General features: G+C 36.4%; 1 protein-coding gene across 22 annotated transcripts in view; it reads right to left on the bottom strand.

Moving 5' to 3' along the window:
• EIF4G3 (eukaryotic translation initiation factor 4 gamma 3) overlaps positions 1–21,980 on the bottom strand; it is a 332,371-nt gene that overhangs the window by 174,478 nt on the left and 135,913 nt on the right. For 2 of the 22 annotated variants that reach the window (XM_045782036.2, XM_045782039.2), the window contains exon 1: positions 5,400–5,679. The exons of 16 other annotated variants lie outside the window; for them this stretch is intronic. The gene's annotated coding sequence lies outside the window, so the exon portion shown is untranslated. Of the gene's footprint in view, positions 1–5,399; positions 5,680–12,860; positions 13,030–21,980 lie in introns of those variants that run through there. 4 more of the 22 variants (XM_045782037.2, XM_045782040.2, XM_087858553.1 and 1 more) reach the window with 4 other exon arrangements.

Below are 21,980 nucleotides of genomic sequence, written 5' to 3'. Positions count from 1 at the left end.
ATATATGAAAAAAAATCAAGAAGGATTTTCAACTTTTACAATATAATACAATGGACTTAAGCCAACAAAAATAATTATGACAGGGGTCACCTGACTGGCTCAGTCGGTTAAGTGTCTCACTCTTGATTTTAGCTCAGGTCATGATCTCAGGGTCTTGGGATCAAGACCTGTGATGGGCTCTGTGATCAGCAGGAGTCTGCTGGAGATTCTCCCTCTCCCTCTGCCCCTTCCCCTGCTTGCTCTTTCTCTCTAAAACAAATAAATAAATTTTAAAAAAATTATAGGGGCACCTGAGTGGCTCAGTCCATTAAGCATCTGCCTTTGGCTCAGGTCATGATTCCAAGGGTCCTGGATTTGAGCCCCATGTCAGGATCCCTGCTCAGCGGAGAGCCTGCTTCTCCCTCTCCCACTCCCCCTGCTTGTGCTCTCTCTCTCATATAAATAAATAAAATCTTTAATAATATAATAATAGTAAAATAAACATTTTTTTAAATTCTAACAGAAAACATTTATATCTCTATGTTTTAGACACTATTCTAAGCACTTCACATTTAACTCAGAGATGAAAGATTATTTCTCTTAAGACTCTTCCTTCACCTGCAACAAATACTACCATAATGACTAAATTCAATATTGTGAATGTGTGTGCATGAACATCCAAATCTGACTGAAAAATGAAGTTGCAGGGCACCTGGGTGGTGCCATTGTTTGGGAGACCAAGTCTTGGATTTGGCCCAAGTCGTGATCTCAGGACTTGATCAAAGTCACAGGTCACAGGATCAAGCCCCATGTGGGGCTCCATGCTCAGCGCGGAGTCTGCTTCAGACTTTCTCTCCCTCTCCCTTTGCCCCTCCCCCACATACTCTCTCTCTCAAATAAATCTTAAAAAAAAAAAAGAACAATTAAGTTGCCACAACTTTCCGAAGAACTATTAGATAATGCCTACCAAATTTCATTTAAAAAAATTTTTACTCCAGTAAAGTTAACAACAGTATTACATTACTTCAATGTACAATATAGTGATTCAACAATTCACACCACCTCTTCATTATCCATTCATTTATCAATGGACACTTGGACTGCTTCCATAATTTGGCTATTGTAAATAATGCTGCATATATCCTTTTGAATTAGTGTTTTCATATTCTGACATTTCAAATAAGCTTATCTGTTTGACACACAAATCTATTTCAAGGAACAGATATATTCATACGGCCAAATAAAGGGGAGACATGCTAAATTTCCATGTTTTTCTAGGGAAGAGGTGAAAATATATACCACAGTCAATCAGAGAATATAAATGCACCTTACTTGTGTAGATTTGTTGATACATAAAATATATTCATAAATGCATAACTTTAGATAAGATGACTTCCTGAGCAAACTTAGTTTACTAAGCAAACAGCATCAGCTGCTTCACAGTAATGGGAATTGGAAAAAAGTACAGGATACAACTTATGGGTTCTATTTTATACAATTCTGTATTACATGTTTTTCCTTATCCAAGGATCAAAAGAATTGATTACTTTAATAATAAAGACATGAAAATAACCTCTATCCTTCAGCTTCCTCTTCACATGATAGAAAAAACAAGGTCAGCCAGAAAATACAGTAGGAATTCTATATTTTGTAAAGTTCTAAATATTCTTGGAACATAAATGTCATTTCACAAATTATAATTAAAATTAAATCAAGTATTTACTGAAATCTAACACAAAGAAGACACTATATATAACTGTGGGCTATGTACATAAATGAGGCTGAAGATTTATGGTTGCAGGTTTTTTAACCTTCAAGAACTTCACAATTTAACCAATAAAAGACAGATATAGATGTAAAAATGATTTACTCAGCCACAGAGTATAATCTTTTACAGTCATTAAAAAAGATACAGAAGAACATGTAATGATATGGAATGAATGGTATCGAGAATGTTGAAATAAGCACAAATACATACATAAGGCACTAATAGCATTTCGAGTCAGTAGAAATACTGAAAAATACACAGAATTACTTAATAAAATGTGCTGGGATAACTGGATAATAATTTCAGGTGAAAGGTTAACACATACCCTCAACTCATGGTACCAAAAAATTCTATTATTAATTTAAAATGTTGGAATGTAAAATATAAAAATGTAAAGGTGCTAGAGGCAAATCTTTTTCTATCATTCAGAGCCGGGAATACCTTTTAAAATCATAAAAAAAGACTACTACACCAATAAATTTTTAAAACAATTGATTATTAATTTATAAAAGGTCTGAACTCCTCTAATTTTTCTTTATAAGTGTGTACATATACATGTGTTCCTTCCTGCTTGTTACTAGCAACTATAGAATATAAATAGTGAGAAACTCTTCCACCACACAAATAAATATTTGACATTTAAATCTAGCCAGAAAAGCAAAGATAATACCTTAAGATAAAGTCTAGACCAACACTCCAACCATGCTGGCATCCACAATGCTTCCAAGCACCTAAAACTCTTGAGAGCTATCTTCTTGAGTGCTATACAACCAATGTAAATAGAAATTTCTGCAACAATTGTAAATGTTCTCCATCTAAACTGTTCAATAAGGCAGACATTAGCCACATTAAACTACTGAATAGTTGAAATCTAACTAATGCAACTGAAAACACAAATTTTTCATTTCATTTAAATGAATTTATTAAATTAAAATATATCAGGGGTGCCTGGGTGGTACAGTCAGTTAAACATCTGACTCTTGTTTTCGGCTCAGGTTGTGAGATTGATCCCCACTTCAGGCTCCACAGCGTACACCCTGCTTAAGATTCTCTCTCCCTCTGCCCCTCCCATTTGTGCTCACACACTCGCGCATGCGCTCTCTCTCTCTCTCATGAATAAATCTTTTTAAAAAATTAAAATATTTTATTGTGGTAGAAAACACATAATACAATTTACAGCTCAACCATTTTTAATTGGACAGTAGTGTTAACTATATGCACATTGTGCAAAAGACCCATAGGATATTTTTCATCATGCAAAACTAGAACTCCATAACTACTTATTCCACTTAAATTTTATTTATACACATTTATCTCTTAGATTTTAAACTTAAATAGCCAGATAGGACTAGTTGCTACCATACTGTACAGCCTAGATATAGAAAGCTGTTAATTCTAAAGTTTTACTCTTCTCAGGTCTGCCATTTATATCATTACAAACATCCATTTCTGTGTTTTCACAGAAGTACAGTAATATCCAACAAACAGTACAATATAAAACACTGGAGAGAGACACAGAGACCCATACACAGTCTTAAGTAAACTGCTTGTTTTCCTCAGCTAAATGAAGGCTGAAGCTTTATGCCACTGATTCTCAAAGTGTGGACTGCAGATGTCTGGGCATCCCTGAGACCTCAATTACAGAGTCTGCCAGGTAAAAAGTTTTCATAATATTAATGCTAAGCTACTATTAGCCTGTGCTGACACTTGCACTAATGACAGAAAGGCAAGGTGGGTAAGACTACTTATATTCTTTACTTCCACACTCTATGTACTCAAAAAAAATAAAACAAAACAAAACAAAAAAAAACACAAAAACTTAATGTCATTTATGTGAAAGTAAAAGTTATTACTTTTTATTTTGAGTAATTATAAATTCACATGGAGTTTGAAATATAATACAAAGAGTTTCCATACAGATGCTCTTAATCTAGTTTTCCCTAATGGTAACATATAACTACAGTACAACAAACCTAGAAAAATGATACTGATTCAACGCATCAGTCTTATTCATAATTCACCAGCTTTATGGACATACACATTTCTGTATTTAGTTATAGGCAATTTTATCACATGTATAGATTTGTGTCACCACTACTACAGACAGAATACAGAACAGGTTCTTCATAAGGATCCCTCAGACCACCCTATCATAGCCACAGCCACCTTCTTTTCTTTTTCCTTTCTCTTTTCTCCTTCCTTCCTCCACCTCACATGCACCTAATCCATGGCAACCACAAGTCTATTCTCATCTCTGTGATTTGGTCATAAATAAAATGTTACGAAACTGGAACCATGTAGTAAGGAAGCTTTAGCACATGTCTTTTTTAATACTTGGTGTGACCAAATAGATAAATAGAACACTTCCGAAGTATACTGGAGTAAGATGTCTGTACTGAGAAATAGCATTTATGTTACTTCTTAAGTTACAAGCTGAACTACATGCTCTTTTCATGCGACACCATTTTATTTGAAAGAATAAATGACAAACTATGCTTATGAAGATTTTTGGTACGTGGCAGACATTTTAGTTAAAAATGAGGAAAACGGGCCTGTCACGTCAAGGAAAATGAAAAGTATTTGTTACCAATAATAAAATTAAAGCTTTCAAATAAAAATTAGACTGCTGAAAATACGTATCTGTCACTATTAGCTTGGCACCTCCCCAATATTTAGGTGAGAATGTGATTTTTTTTATACTGTCTAACAGGAAGTTTTGTGTATAGGGTGCCTCAGTGGCTCAGTCAGTTAAGCATCTGACTTTGTCTCAGGTCATGATCTTGGGATCTTGGGGTCCTGGGTTTGAGCCCCACAGGCTCCCTGCTCAGCGGGGAGTCTGTCACTCTCCCTTGGCCCCTCCCCCTACTTGTACTCGCTCTATCTCTCAAATAAATACATAAAAATAAAAAATCTTTTAAAAAAAGTTTTGTGTATAAGTCAGTGAAGCAGTATTTTTTGAATGACGAATGTGCGATGTAACAAAATCATACAATAGTAAATAATTAATTCAAGTGCAAGACACACCAGAAGATTTTAACATACCAAAGTACCAATGGTTCACTAATATGAATTACAATGGAAATAATGTTTAAGAAATTACGACTTATTGAATGTGACATAGTTTCAAAGAGTTACAAGTTTCTGAAAAGGATTGTATAAAATTTCTCCCTTTCCAAACTACACACCTGTGTAAGACTGTATTTTCTTCATATACTTCAGCGGAAATAATATATTGCAACAATTAGAATGAAGAAAGAGATAATGAGATTCTACCTAACTTCTATTATTGCAAAACTGTAAACAATACAACTCTTCTCATCAATATTTTTGTTTTGGAAAATATTTTTTGCATAAAAATATATTATTGATGTGTACAAAAATATGAACTTTATTTTTACTTTAAAAATAAATATTTTTAAATTCCTCAGTTTTAACTCCTTATACAGTAAATACTAATAGATATAAAATGAAAAAAATACTAAGAACCCCAGAGTTATTTAAGAGTATAAAGAGGTCCTCAATCAAAACATTTCAAAACACTGACCTAGATTAACTAAAGTTAAAAGTGACCCTCCTCTTGCTCTGAAAATATTAAAGACTTACTTTACTTCTCTATCCTTAAGTCATCCTAAAAAAAAACCCAAAAACACACCTGCCGTTCCTGATGGCTGTGGAACAGTTGCTTTCACTCTCCCATACTTCCACAGGTCCTGTGCTTTACTGCGAACCTAAAATAATTTTCCATCCACTCTGTTTCCAGGCACCTTCAATCTTGTGGAAACTGTCTTCCTGAGCTCGACACAACCATATTCAAAAGAATAGGAAACGTAGTGGCGTTTTTGCCTGCCCCTGCCCAAACACCTCCCAGGCATAGCATAGTCGGAGGAAGCCACCTAATTCCCAGTTTCTCCCTTGGGACAGAAGAGAAAGACTGGAACTTGTTTGCAACATTCTGACTTGGCTTACCTAGGGGCTGCCTAAGAGACTTGCTTCTATTTGACCATAGTCAGAGCACTGATGCAAACAGTGGCATAGTTTGTATATCCACTCGGAGTCCCACAGAAAGCACTGGCACCTGCTGAGCTACATGAGAACTGCAGGGAGACTTCAGAGCTGCAGGCATCTGGTGTAAGAGATTACAGGAAGGGGAATACAACAGAACATTTAAGGCCTTCAGAAGGAGCAGGCGTAAGACTCTTTGGGAAACTGAGACATTTAAAAGTAGCCAGGATATAGTGGAATTGGAGGGAAACCACACACACAGGCACCGGGAAGATATATGAACAGAAAATGCCTGAGAAGACCTTTATGCCTTCACACTGGACTGATGAGTGATGGCCTTTCCCTGCAAGGAGCCAGGCCCAAAATACTAGGAGGTGTAGTTGTTTTTCAAATGCTCAATTACAAGGCATACAAATAAACAGCGAAATATTCCCCAGTCAAAGCAACAAAATAAATCTCTAGAAACCAACCTTAAAGAAACACAGACTTCGGAGTTACTTGACGAAGACTTCAAGAATAGGCTCAATAAAAATAAAGGAAAACAGAGAGACCTAAGAAAACCAGAAAAACAATACATGAACAAAATCAGAGTATCAAAAAAGAATATTAAAAAAAGAGAAAAAATAAAAATAAAAAAAAATAAATAAATAAAATTTAAAAAGAGCCCAAATCAGAGTATTAAAAAAAAAAAAAAAAGCAAGAAAGAAACAGAAATTCTGGAGTAGAAAACCTCAGTAACTCAATTTTAAAAATTCACTAGAGGGGTTCAACAGCACACTTAAATAGACAGAAGAAAGAATCAGTGACCTTGAGCGGAGGACCACTGACACTACCACGTGTGAGAAGTGGGGAGAAAGAGGAGGAGGAAGAGTAGGAGGCGAAAAGTGAACAGAGCCTAAGGAATATAAGGGACCTCATTGAAAAAAAAAATCAATATATGCATTATGGGAGAAAAGAGAAAAGAAAGGGGAAGAGACCTAATTTGAAAAAATAATGGCTAAAAATACCCTAAATTCAAAGAAAGACAAGGACACCCACATACAGGAAGCTCAATAAACTCCAAGTGAGGCACATTATAATCAAACAATTGAAAGAAAGAAACCTGTCAAATGAGAACTACGCTCCTAAAAAATGTCCTTCAAAATTAAGGGAGAAAATTCCAGATAAACAAAAGGTAAGAGAGTTCATTACCACAAGACTTGTCCTATAAGAAATGTTAAAGGGACTCCTGAAAGTGGAAACAAAAATACTAGTCAGTAACTGGAAACCACAGAAAAATATATGGTTCTCCAGTAAAGTTAAATTCATGGGCAAATATAAAAACCTGTATTATTGTACTTCTGGCTCATAACTCTTTTTATTATTTTATAGGATTTAAAAAACAAAAGCATAAAATAATATAAATCTATGTTAGTGTATATACAATACAGAAAGATATAATCCGTGACACCAGTAATATAAAAGAAGGAAGCGGCAGAGGTGAAAAGAAGTAGAGTATTTATAAGCTACTTGTAAGTTAAATTGTTACCAGTTTTAAAGAGATGGCTGTAACCTTAAGATGTTACATGTGATCCCCATGATAATCAGAAAGAAAACAGCTACGGAATATACACTAGAAGGAAATGAGAAGTGATTCAAAACATGCTACTACATAAACTCAACTAAGTACAAAGGAAGACAGTAAGTGGGAAAATGATTTTTAAAAAAGAGAGAGTTTTAATTCATAAAGTAAATAACAAAATGGGGTGCCTGGTTGGCTCAGTCAGTGCAGCATGCAACTCTTGATCTCAGGGTTTGACTCCCATTTGGGTGTAGAGATTACTTAAAAATAAAAACAAAAGAAAATAACAAAATGGCAACAGCGAATCCTTTCCTGCCAATAATTACTTTAAATATAAACAGATTTAATTCTTCACTCAAAAGATCGGTTTGCGAGTTGCCTAGGTGGCTCAGTCAGCTGGGCGTGGAGCCTAATTAAAAACAGATAACTAAAAAATAAAAAGGACAGACCAATATCCCCGATGAATACTGATGCAAAAATCTTCAACAGAATATTAGCAAACAGAATTCAACAGCACATGAAATCAGGAAGTATACACCATGACCAACTGGGATTTATTCCTGGACTGCATGGATGGTTCAACATACAAAAAGCAATCAATATAATGCACCACACTAACAGAAAGAAGAAAAGGGTTTGGAAAAAGTACATGATCGTTTCAATAGATGCAGGCAAAGCACTTGACAAACATCAACACACTTTCGTGGTAAAAACACTCAACAAACAAGAAATAGAAGGCAACTACCTCAATATAATAAAGACCACACATGAAAAGCCCACATCTGGTATCATACTCAATGGTGAAAGACCGAAAACTTTTCCTCTAAGATCAAGAATAAGACAAAGAAAGAAAAAAGAATAAGACAAAGATGCCTACTTTCAACACAAATATTCAACATAGTACTGGATATTCTAGCCAGAGCAACCAGACAAGAAAAAGAAATATAAGGCATCCAAATTTCTAGAAAAGAATAAGCAAAATTATCTCTGTTCACAGACAACATGATCTGGAAAACCCTGAAGATTCCACAAAACACTGTTAGAACTACTAAGCGAATTGATCAAAGTTGCAGCATAATGAACACACTAAAATCAGTTGTGTTTCTACACTTTAACAATAAACAATCTGAAGAGGAAGTTAAGGAAACAAGTTCATTCACAATAGTACCAAAAAGAACAAAATACATAGAATTAAACTTAGTCAAGGATGTTAAAGACTTGTAAACTGAAAACTACAAAACACTAATGAATGAAATGAAAGAAAACACAAACAGAAAGAGATTCCATGTTCATGGACTGGAAGACTTCATAGTGTAAAGAATTATCTAAAGAATTTTACTGATTTAACGTGATCCCTATCAAAATCCCAATGACACGTTTTGTAGTTATAGAAAAACCCATCCTAAAATTCATAAGGAATTTCAAGGGACCCTAAATAGCTAAAACAATCTTGGAAAAGAGAACAAAGTTGGAAGTCTCATACTTCCTGATTTCAAACTTATTACAAGTCTATAGAAATCAAAACAATATGGTACCGGCATAAAGACAGACATACAGACCAAATGGATGAGAACAGATAGTCCAGAAATAAACCCTCATATGTACTGTCAAATGATTTTTAAAAGGGTGCCAAGACTATTCAATGGGGAAGGAAAACGACAGTCTTTCAACAAATTATGCTTAAAAAAAAAAACAAAACCAACTGGATAAACACATGCAAAAGAATGAAGCTGGACCCTTATCTTACACTATATATAAAAATGAACTGGAAATGAATCAAAGACCAAAACCAAAGAGCTAAAAATATAAAAATCTTATAAGGAAATATATGGGGGGGGGGTGCCTGGGTGGCTCAATCGTTTAATCATCTGCTTTTGGCACAAGTCGTGATCACAGCATCCTGGGATTGAGTCCCACGTTGGACTCCCTTTGTATGTGACAGATGGTAGTGAGCACTGCATTATGTATAGAATCATCAAATCACGATGTTATACACCTGAAAGTAATATAACACTGCATGTCAACTATACTTCAATTTAACAAAAACAAACACCAAAACTTCTGGGAATCAAAGGACACAATCAACAGAGTGAAAAAGAAACACAAAATTGGGGAAATTATTTGTAAACCATGTATCTAATAAGGGGTTAAGACACAGAATATATAGGGGCGCCTGGGTGGCACAGCAGTTAAGCGTCTGCCTTCGGCTCAGGGCGTGATCCTGGCGATCCGGGATCGAGCCCCACATCAGGCTCTTCCGCTATGAGCCTGCTTCTTCCTCTCCCACTCCCCCTGCTTGTGTTCCCTCTCTCGCTGGCTGTCTCTATCTCTGTCGAATAAATAAATAAAATCTTTAAAAAAAAAAAAAAGACACAGAATATATAAAGAAATCCTACAATTCAACAACAAAAAACTCCCAAACAATCATATTGAGAAATAGGAACATCTGAATAGACATTTCTCTAAAGAAGGTACACAAATAGCCAATAACCATGTGAAAAAATGTTCAACATCACTAACCACTGGGGAAATGCAAATCAAAACTATGATGATATAACAAATTAAACACATTAGGATAACTACTGAAAAAAAAAAGAAAGAAAACAGAAAATAGCACCTGTTGGTGAGGATGTACACAACACTGGAGCCCTTGTGCACTTTGGGTGGTATTGTAAAATTGTGTAGCCACTATGAAAAGCAGTATGACAGTTCCTCAAAAAATGAAAAACAGAATTACTGTGTAGTCCTAGAACTCTACTTTTCTGGGTATATACTCATGAGACTAGAAAGCAAGGTCCTCAAAGGAATATTTTTATACTTAAGTTCACAGTAGCATTATTCACAATAGCCAAAAGGTGGAAGTGAATGACGTGTCCACCAACAGGTGAATGGATAAACAAAATGTGGTATATATATACAAAGGAATAACATTCAGTCACAAAAGGTAAGGAAATTCTGACACTTGCAACATCAATGAAGCTTAAGGACATTCATTATGCTAAGTGAAACAAGCCAGTCACAAAAAGACAAAGCTCTGTATCCACTTAGGAAATATCTAAACTAGTCAAAACTAGAGACAGAAAATGGAATAACTGTTGCCAGATGCAGCTGGGAAGCAGCAAATGGGGAGTTATTTAATGGCTACAAAATTTCAGTTTTACAAGATAAAAAGGGTTCTGGAGAGAGATGGCAGAAAACATCACTGTACTTACTTAATATCATTGAACTGTACATTTAAAAATAGTTAAGACTGTCAATTTTATGTTTATCTCACAATTTAAAAAATTTTAAGTATCATGGTATTTTTAAGTATCAACCTTTGTTAAAGTATCGGCATTACTCTAGCTCAAAGTCTGATCACAAAGAACATCGTTTCAACAAAATTTATTCAACTTCATCAATAAGTTGTCAGAATCATACATATTTGTACATATATACTTACGTATACTTGCCTATAACTTCTTGCATTTTCAACAGTACTTGGTAAAGCAGACCTGCCTAAACTACTGACAACTTGATACAGCACTGTAATCAACTTGAAATTCATCAATGATTACTAGCTATACAACACTATATAACAGATCTGAAAATCATTTAGTAGTCTGCACAAAACACAATGCCCTTCCCTCTATTTCAGTGAAGGGAAAAACCATGTTCTTATCTTTTATTTCCAAAAAAGGAGAGTAACAAGGAGAAACTAACCCAACCAAAATATGTATTTTCCTATCTCACAAAGTGTGAGGTGTTATTAGAAAACAAAAACAGGGGGCGCCTGGGTAGCGCAGTCGTTAAAAGCGTCTGCCTTCGGCTCAGGGCGTGATCCTGGCGTACCGGGATCGAGTCCCACATCGGGCTCCTCCGCTGTGACCCTGTTTCTTCCTCTCCCACTCCCCCTGCTGTGTTCCCTCTCTCGCTGGCTGTCTCTCTGTCACATAAATAAAATAAAAAAATCTTAAAAAAAAAAAAAAAAAAAAAAAAACAGACCCCCTTCCCTGGACATCAAGAAACACTACAAGTGACTAGAGGAAACAAATAATCCTCCACTGCAGAGGAAAACACTATGTCTGCGTGTCAATCAGAATTCAGTGGAATATCTGTTGCAACTTCCAATATGACAGGAACTGGAGAACTACTTTCTCTTTCACTAAATCTGAATTTATTTCCTGTGGAACAGCTGAGTCCACTTGAAATCATTTTCTTATTTGTTCTTGGCAACATGCCCAAACATCATGGCTGGTCCTTAGGTTTCAAGCCCAGATAATTTTAACACTCAGAAATGACAAACTTGTTATTTATCTATGGGGATGAGGGCAGGTATGGGATCACACACATACAGCCAGTGAAACTGTTAGAATTATCTTCAAATGGTGTTCAAGTCACGCTCCACTTACACGCAGTAAATTAGAAGGTCCGTATTCTTTTTTTTTTTTTACGACTTTATTTCTTTATTTGAGATAGAGAGAAGAGAGGAGAGAGTGCAGGTGCTCATGAGTGAGGGGCAGAGGGAGAGGGAGAAGCAGGCTCCCCCCTGAGCAAGGAGCCCGATGCGGGGCTCGATCACAGGACCCTGGGATCATGACCTGAGCCAAACGCAGACGCATAACTGGCTGAGCCACCCATTCACCCCTAGAAGTTCCATAATTCTAACATACCATTCCAGGTATATTAATTTCCTAGTGACAGCACCATGTAAAAAGATGCCAAAATAGAAATCCCAGTAAATATTCTAACGGTGTGATATTGAAAATAAAAACTTAAATCCTCCCATGTTTGCTTAATATTTTTTGAAACACAGAATGAAGCAAATACAGCACAATAATTGTTTAATGCACAAGTCATTTTTTCATCAACCATGAAAATGTATTTCCCACTTTATATAGAGCATCAATCATCATAAGTAATGTAATTTTACAGGCTAATAAACTTATCAAATATTCCCACTCAGTTAAACAGTATTGTAAATAGAATACTGGCATTTATTTCTTCTTAATGAATCCAGTTTCCCTTTCCCTTTGGAAATAATCTCAGAGACACAAGTTCATATGCTGCATAAGCTGCACCTCAAAGAGCAAGAACACTCATATGTCAAAAAGAATAAATTACAGGGACTCACTGCTTCCCAAACAAATGAACAGATTATGATTATTAGATACACTGAGACTTCCAAGTGCTTTCTCTTTCAGAGCCAAGCATATAAATAGGTACACAGGGTAATAACAACAACATTTTGACACACTGAAAGACCCAATTACCGTACATGATAGCACGAATCTTGAGTACAGGGTAAGTAAAACAAGAAAATCAAGGTAAAAATATTACTATCATAATTTAATATTAGCATACAATCCAGCAAATATATATACCACATCAACATTTCCATTTCAAAAAGACATATGCTATAACCTCACAAAAAGGAAACAAAGTTCCTATATAAAACTTTAGCACATAAATACCTGAAGCACCCAAAATGTCTATCTGTCCAGAATACAAGCTAAATTGTAATTGTACAGAATTATTTTCTGGAAAATTAGAAGACTTTATTTTCCTAACCTTTTATGTGTCCTTTATACCAAGGCATTCATCTTTACCTTCACAGAATTGAAACAGTATTGGCCAACTATTTATTCAAAGCTATCTATAAGGAAAAGCCCTCACCAATGAGTCTCCATTATGATTTTTCTATCTTATGATGCTAAATGCAATGAGAAAACAAAAATCCCCTACAAGCTATTTTTAGATCATCACAGAGCTGGTTAAATAAACATTATGCTTGCTGTGTAATGTGACTCCCCTAGTACTTACTCTGCCGAGAATAAACAGACATCATGCACACTCAATCACATGAGACAGGTTTAGAAAACAGCTGAGTCACCCACCAATAGCCTTCCTGCTCCCAGTAACTCAGTGGAAATTTCTGTCTTACCACAACACTTGGCGTCTTCTCCCATTCCCACTAATAAGTTACAGTTCCCTGAAAGCTTTCCCAACCAGCTTATGATAAAGCTCATTTTAGGAATCACATGGTTCTACCTCCACCCCAACCAATATGCCAAGTGCTCCTGACAATACAAAACAAAGACAAGCAAAAACAGGAGGCTAATTAGGCTAGCAAGCTTCAACTCAATTAGGTCAGGTCTATTTTGGAGCAAAACACGTCTTTCCAGTAGACCTGGAGGTGAAAGTAGTTATCACTGCACTGTCCAAACAGCTTATGCTTATTTTGGACTTGCCAATACATACCCTAGGTTCTCTTTTGGAAGCATCCTTGAATGAAGTGGTCTATCTTCTTGTCTCCTACTAAAAATAACAAGGCCACAAAGCAAAACTGCTTAGATTTCCTCTCCTCTGAGGATCCTAATTAGTAGTATCATCAATGGAAAACATTGAACACAAAAAAGCTTTTCACTCAAATTGGAATGAAATAAACCCTCAAAACATACATTACTTAAAATGTAGCGATTCATCAACTTTTTTATTCAACATCAACTAGAATCCTAGAAATAAAGTTGAAAAAGACATGGTTCCTATATTCAAGGGATTTACGATTTACCTAACTCAACTGTAAGAGAAGATAGAAAATGTTATAAGGAGTGTGAAAACCACATCAAGAAGCAAAGCAGGAATGGATTAATTCTTCCTCAGAGAAGACTTCCAGAGAACCTCCACAGGGAACAGTTCGACCATGGATGGATGGGTGAGGGGAGTCAGCCACATAAAGAGAGGGGCACCATATGTAGGCACAACAACAAGTGTTAACAGCAGCATGAAGACTTGGAAAAGCAGGGCTTATCTGCAGAGCCCTGAAACTGGTCAGTAATGGCAGAGCAGAGTGGCAAGTGAGGAGTGAGGCCACAGAATTAGACTGGGCCAGACTAAAAAGATGTGTAAAAATAAGTAAGGATTTTACCTTGAAAGGAACCCCAGGAGATGTGAAACAAGGCAGTAATATCACTGAATTTGTTAAATAAAAAGAACTATTACAACAGTAACTAGTCCTGGAAAAGAGATCTGCATCACAGATACGAGTCAGGGAGCTACTGCAATAGTCATAGTCTGTGTACATGATGATTAAGAATCTGGTCTACCACAGAATACCTGGGTGGCTCAGTTAAGTGTCTGCCTTCAGGTCAGGTCATGATCCCAGGGTCCTGGGATTGAGCCCTGTGTGGGGCTCCCTGCTCAGCAGATAGTCACCTGCTCCCTCTCCCTCTGCCCCCCCCCCATGCTCTCTCTAGTTCTCTCTCTCTCAAATAAATAAATAAAAGCTTAGAAAAAAAAGAATCTAGCCTACCACAATGAATCTAGACAAAGGAGGCAGATTTGAGAGATAATTAGCATACTGAAATGGCAGGACTTTCTTCACAACTATATAAGAGGTAAGGAAACAGACACTCCAAGGTTTGAGGATGGGTAGATAAGGATACTTATAAAACTGAAAATGGGGGCGCCTGGGTGGCATAGCGGTTAAGCGTCTGCCTTCGGCTCAGGGCGTGATCCCGGCGATCTGGGATCGAGCCCCACATCAGGCTCTTCTGCTATGAGCCTGCTTCTTCGTCTCCCATTCCCCCTGCTTGTGTTCCCTCTCTCTCTGGCTGTCTCTCTCTCCGTCGAATAAATAAATAAAATCTTAAAAAAAAAAAAAAAAAATTGAAAATGGTTGGGCCCCAGGCTACTTCTTGGACCTCACCTCATATCCCATTACGTTTCAGCCACATTGTCTGTATTTATTTCCCTGAAACATATCAAGGTTATTTTCATTTAATGTCTTTCTTTTCATTAGCTGTTTTCTCTGCTTTGGATGAAACAGTGATAAATTAAATTGTATTATGTTGAGTTTTAACTGTTGAAGAAACCCTCAGGTACAAATGCATCAGAGAGCAATTACACATGCAGAGCACAGTCATCTACAGAGAGTGATCTAGAAATCAGCAGCATCAAACCAACAAACAGTCCTTGCAGCAAGAGCGGATGAGATCACCCAGGGTATAAGACCAAATAACAGAAAACAATTTGAAACAAGCATACTTGAAATAGGAAATGAATCTTTAAAATACAAAAATGGAGCTTCTGAAAGGTGGGACCTAAACTCCCTTTATTGAGAGTCTGTTTACTACCAGTCACATATCTACTTTAATTATACACAACCTCTATGAAGTAAATCATTTTTTTATTTGATTTTTTTTAAGGTAGGCTCCACGCCCAACATGGGGCTTAAATTCACAACCCTGAGAACAAGAGTCACATGCTCAAAAAAACAAAACAAAACAAAACAAAAAACAAAAAAAAAAGGGCACCTGGGTGGCTCAGCCATTAAGCGTCTGCCTTTGGCTCAGGTCATGATCCCAGGGTCCTGGGATCAAGCCCCGCATCGCGCTCCCTACTCTGCAGGAACCCTGCTTCTCCCTCACACGCTCCCCTTGCTTGTGTTCCCTCTCTCACTGTCTCTCTCTGTCAAATAAATAAATAAAATATTTTTAAAATAAATAAAAATAAAAAATAAAAAATAAATAAAGAGCCAGATGCTTCACCAACTGAGACAGTAAATCATTTTAAAAATGAGAAAACAGAGGCACCTGGCTGGCTCAGTAGGTAGAACACGCAACTCTATAATAGGGTCCTGAGTTCCAGCCCCACATTGGGGGGGTAGAGTTTACTTTAAAAAAAAAATAAGAAGAAAACAGGTTCACAGGACATAAAGTAACTTTCCCAAGGTCACATATATAATGGCTAATTCAGAATGTGAACTTCAATCTGCTGACATCAACAGAAGTATAAGGAAACCAACAAAAGTGGTGAAACAAAGTATGGATTAACATAAACTTGGAGATAATGGTTCCTTGTAGGGAGAAAGGAGGGGGCTGAGATAAAGGAGAAGCACAAGAGGGCTTCAAAGATTTGGTAATTATTTTCTTATGGTGAGTGGTGGTCAGTTATTTTATTATTATACTTTTAAATGGAACATGTTACAATAACTCTCTTGTAAGATTATGTATTTCACAGTAATTTTTAAAACAGTAGGAGCTCCCAACCAAAGCTCGCAGAAGGACTGGAAATGGTGAAGCTGGGCTACCAAATGCAGGACTTCAGGAGCTATACAGTGTACAGCCTGTCAAGCTGTTGGTGACCACACTGGTGCGGATGAAAGCACAGTGCAGGATATAACTGGAAATCAGTTAGTGATGATTAAAGGCTTACCAAAGGGCTAAATTACAGCTTAGTCTATCTTAGGCTAGCTATACTAAGAAATAGACATTTTTTTTTACAAAGTCCATCAACACAGTTATTTGAATTTCTACAGCATCTTGGGAGCCAGAATAGAAGAAAATACCTGCTAGGTTAGATTGATTCAGGGATGGGGACTGCCAAAATAAAGAAACTGAGGAAAGAAAGGGACCTGGGCGATAATAATGATTAATGATAGGATCAAGACTAAACAAGAGGAATGTGAAGCTGGGAAGGAGCTTGTCATATTGAGACTAGGAAAGGATTACAGACTTAAAGGGTTGTAGGCCGCAAAATAGGAATAATAGGACTGAACATGGGAAAGGCTGTGCTCAGATAATTTTTAGACTTTCCAAAACTCAAAAGTAGAATAGTTCTATGTAGAGAGCAGACTGAGACCAGCACTCTTCAACAGAAATACAAGCCAATTAAGTAGTTCAAAAATTTCTGGAAGCCACATTAGAAAAAGTAAAAATAAATAGGCAAAATTAATTCTAGTAATATATGTTATTTAATCCAATATACCCACAATTTCAACCTGTATGCATTATAAGGACTGAGACACTTGGTGTATTTTACACTTTCTAGCACACCTCAATTTGCACCAGCTGTTTCACGTGCTCAAAAGCCACAGGTGGCTCTAGTAGCTATTGTACTGGACAATGCAGGTATAGACCATGTCCATATGGGTTGCTCTCTATGTATCCACATATGTTTGCTCTGGGGAAGTGAGAGAAAGGAGGCTGAATCTAAGAGTCCACAGCAATGGTTGGATGGGGCAAAAATGAATTCCAGAAGTCCTCATGGTAGATGGCAGAAAGCAAAGTGGAGAAGTAAATTGTGAGCCAAATGCTAAAATCCTCAAAGAATGGGGAAATCTGCCCAGCAAAATTAGGGATGATAGCGACAAGAGGGCAGTATATGCATGATGTATGCATGACATATACTGCCCTCTTGTCGCTATCATCCCTAATTGCACATGGGTCCAGGGAAAGGACCTAGAGAGTAGTGAAGGGCAGAACAATGCCTGCCTCCTAAGATATAAAGAATGTAAGAAAACTAATAAGATCAACCTGAAAAGATTTCTAGGAAAGTAAGTTACCTAAATTTCCAGAGAGTAAGGAGACAGTGGGAGGGTGAGAGAGTTGGAGGAATGGGTGCTAAGTCAGAAACCTGATAACTGGACCTTTACAGGAGGTCCAGCAGCAGAGATTCTGTAAACACTCTAAAGGCTATGGAATAAAAGTATAAGCAGATAAGCAAATAAATAGCAGAAGGCAAGTTTTCTGATTCTAGAAGTATTCTGGCATTTAGAGAATCGTCACAAAAACTTTGAAATATTAAATCTTCTCAGAAGTAAGTGACTTAAATACACAGTTGGAAGTTTATAAGGAAAATAACTATCTTGTTTTAACTTTGTGAGATGGCCTTTTCCAAAAACAGCCATTTGTGCTTAGCACACAGTATGTACTATACAAACACCAGGCATCCAAATTATTTGTGGGAAGAATGGCTTTCTACGAAAATTTGGCTATTTTTTCAATCATATCATCTTAATAATAAATTCTGGTAAGTAGGAAGGACATATAGTCAATAAAAGAGCTTTAAAAAAGGTTTAAAGAAAAATTAAACCACATAAATCCTATTTACTGGGATAAATCTATATGGATTCCTATATCTTACTTAGGTCCCTTCTAACACTATCTTATAGCCCTAACACTAGGAATACAGCATAGGAATTTTCCTCCAAACATTTAATTTCTTATAATTTTTAATTCTCAAAAAAATCCAGTAAAATCTCTCCAGACAGATTTTCATAACATTTGTCTTATTACCAGTTCATCTTCTACAGAACTGTTCATTCCCAATGACATGGCTCATCTAATAAATAAAAATATGTGTATTATAAATCAAAGTTATCTAATCCAAAGCATGGTTCTAATAGATGACTTGAGATAAATCTGAATGAAAGTTCAGGTAAAACAAAATACAATTAATCTACCCAAATACTAACAGATAGTGTATCATCTCTCCTCCACCCCACTTCTCCCATTACGGTCGTAAAGCAGAACAATTCTTGCTTTGCTTTTGATTTATTTAGGAAAAAATATTTCAGCTGTTGAAATAAATGTTTTATGATACGGATTTACAACAGGGGTGAAAACAAACTTTATAGAAATGTCACGTTATCATTTCAGGTATGATTTTCAAATTTTTTCATCCTGAATTCTATTAAGAGTTAACTCTATTCAAAGACTTAATAGCAATGGATCAGATGTCACCTTTAATTTCTTTTGCCCAGGATTCTACAGAGAGCTGAACAAATGGCAAAAAGAGGAGAAAACGGTAAAGAACCACCAATGAGAGGCCATAACACACGTCACAAAACAAAACGGGGCATGCATAAACCAGAAACTGAGCACTTGGAATTTTTTCCAAATACATCATAATGCAATGAGGACTACTTCTCAAAGCAAATAATAGATGTGCCTACTAGATAGAATTTTTCCTTTTCGTGTACTATAATGTTTGCCTGACACTTAACAATGCTGAATGATTTCTGGAAAAGTTCACAGATGAACCTCATAATGTTTCTGGGTAACATCTGGGTCATTACCATGGCTTACTGAGTGGTTACACTGTGGGATTTCTAAACCACTCTAAATACCAGCTTTGCCTGAGATGTAAGTCACCATGTCTTTTGTTTTTTTTTTTTTAACAATTCTGCAGGAGAAATATATCAGGCATAATAAATACAGTGATAGTCAAACTAATAATTAAACAATATCTAATGATATAAGTGCCTATGTAGCAAGGTCTGGTTTTCAGCACTAATGAACAGTTATAAGATGATTTTAAAGTGCTTAGAGAAAGTTCCATAAACATGACATTAAAATGTCATGCCAGAGAAGACAACTAATTCATTTCCTTTTTTTTTTTTTTTTAAGATTTTATTTTATTTATTTGACAGAGAGAGAGACAGCCAGCGAGAGAGGGAACACAAGCAGGGGGAGTGGGAGAGGAAGAAGTAGGCTCCCAGCGGAAGAGCCTGATGCGGGGCTCAATCCCAGAACGCCAGGATTACGCCCTGAGCCAAAGGCAGACGCTTAACGACTGAGCCACCCAGGCGCCCCAACATGTAATTCATTTCCTAAATCAATTCCAACTCTAGAGAACAAACTGATGGTTACCAGAGGTGGGGGGATGGGTAAAACAGGTGATGGGGATGAAGGAGTACACTTGTTGTGATGAGCATGGTGGTGTATGGAAGTGTTGCATCACTATATTGTACACCTAAACTAATATTACACTGTGTGTTAAGTAATTGGAATTTTAAAAAAATTTTTAAAAAACCACAACAGTGGGAAAATAAAAACAAACAAACTTAAAAAAACAATGTTAAATACTCCAAAACTATTTTAGCACAAGAGATGCAACGAATATTTACTGGGCTTTCAGGACCTTTGCATTCGTTATTTAATTCTCCACACCAGCCTGTGATGTAGGTACAGGCATTTCATTTATTGTGTTTCACTTTATTGCACATTGCAGATACTGCTTTTATTGTAAATTGAAGGTTTGTGACAATGCTACGTTACGCAAGTGTATTAGTGCCATGTTTCCAACAGCTCATGTCTCTGTGTCACTTACTTCATATCTCTGTGTCACTTTTTGATATTACAATTATTTCAAACATTTTCATTACTATATTTGTTATAGTGATCTGTGATGAGTGATTATACTCACTAAAAGCTTAGCATGGTTAACAATTATTTGTAGCAATAAAGTTTTTTTAAATTAAGGTTACATATATTGTTTGTTTTAGAGATAATGCTATGGCACACTTAGCAGACTACAATATAGTATAAACATAACTTGTATAGGCACGGGAAAACCAAAAAATTCCATTTGGAGGGAGGTTTAACTTACCCAAGTTCTCATAATTAATAAGAGGTAGAACTGGGATTCATACCCTGGTCTGTATATTTTGTTAAGGATTTGTTTCTTTTAGAGAGAGTGAGTGAGGCGGGGGGGGGGTAGATGTATGACACAGGGGTAGAGGAGAGAGAGAATCCCAAGCAGACTCCCCATTGAACGTGGAGTCTGAGGCGGGGCTTGATCCCATGACCCTGAGATCATGACCTGAAAGCCAAAATCAAGAGTCAGAGGCTCAATTGACTGAGCCACCCAGGTGACCCTGTATTTTTTAAAAAGAAACTTCACTTCCTGTAATGCAGCCTTCATACTGTAGCAAACTGAGAATTCTTTCCTGTGGTTTGTACTTTGGATGTGGGGGTGGAGCTCTCTGCCATGGAAAAAATGGAAAGATTAGAGGATCAATCTCTCGTTGAAGTTATATCAATAGAGAAAATCTTGCTGGGACTCTATCACTGTTCAACTGCTGGGCTGTACTCGAAGTCTCTTCAAAAGTACTCCAGCAGAGAGTATTCATTTCTGAATGGAATCTCTTTTCAACACCAGAGACATGATTGTTAGAAAATTAAAAGGGCTATATTTTAAATGTTATCTAACACAAACACTGCTCTTACTTAATTGTGGCTTTTGGACATTTTTAAATGAATGTTTTAGGCAATTCAAGTATTCATTAAGTCATAATATGTGTTTCATTCTGCATTTGGACCATCCAATTACTCTTACTCTTTCTTACCTCACAAAGAGATATTTAATGAGCATTATCCTCACAAACTGAAGTGTACTTTACCATCATCCATCACCCATCTCAACAGCTGTACCTGTTACGCCAGTCTTCTGATCAACCCAATACTAGAAATAATTACAATAAACAGAACTCTAGAATGAGACAATTTTGACAAATAAACTGATTTCACAACATATTCTGTAAACTGAAATAATTAGCACAAAAAATGATGAACCTTAATCTCTCATATTACATTTCTTTAAATACCTTACCATATAAAATCAATTACTCAGAGTCTTTTTTTGTACCTAACCACCACAACTCTATATAAATCTTATTTGTGATTCCACAAATTCAGAGAATATTCAGACCAGAAAATGAAATCATTTGCTAAGAAAAGGCAAAAAATTCTATATTCAATATAGTACTGAACTAATTTTTAAAAACCCAAATTCCTGTCATGGTATTCTGACCAAGGACTTTTACAGCTTAGGAATCCAATCTTAAATATTAAATTCATGGGGCATCTGACCAGCACTATGGTCATGATCTCTGAGTCCTGGGATGAAATCTGGCCTCCAGTTCCTCAATAAATGCTCAGCAGGGAGTCAGCTTGTCCCTTCCACTCTCCCTATGTCCCTCCCCCTGTTCATGGGCAGGCCCTCTCTCACTGTCTCTAAAATAAATAAATACAATCTTTAAAAAAGATTTAATTCATGATAAAGGGCAGCTGGAATACTGAGAAAAGATTCCCACACACTTCCTCAAAATAAATCTCCTCAGAGCCA

This window comes from Ursus americanus, chromosome 33, assembly GCF_024610735.1.
Source record: "Ursus americanus isolate L20-20 chromosome 33, mUrsAme1.1.p, whole genome shotgun sequence".
NCBI lineage: Eukaryota > Metazoa > Chordata > Mammalia > Carnivora > Ursidae > Ursus > Ursus americanus.
Note: the sequence above shows the minus strand (reverse complement) of the source record. Positions and strands in the feature narration are given on the sequence as shown.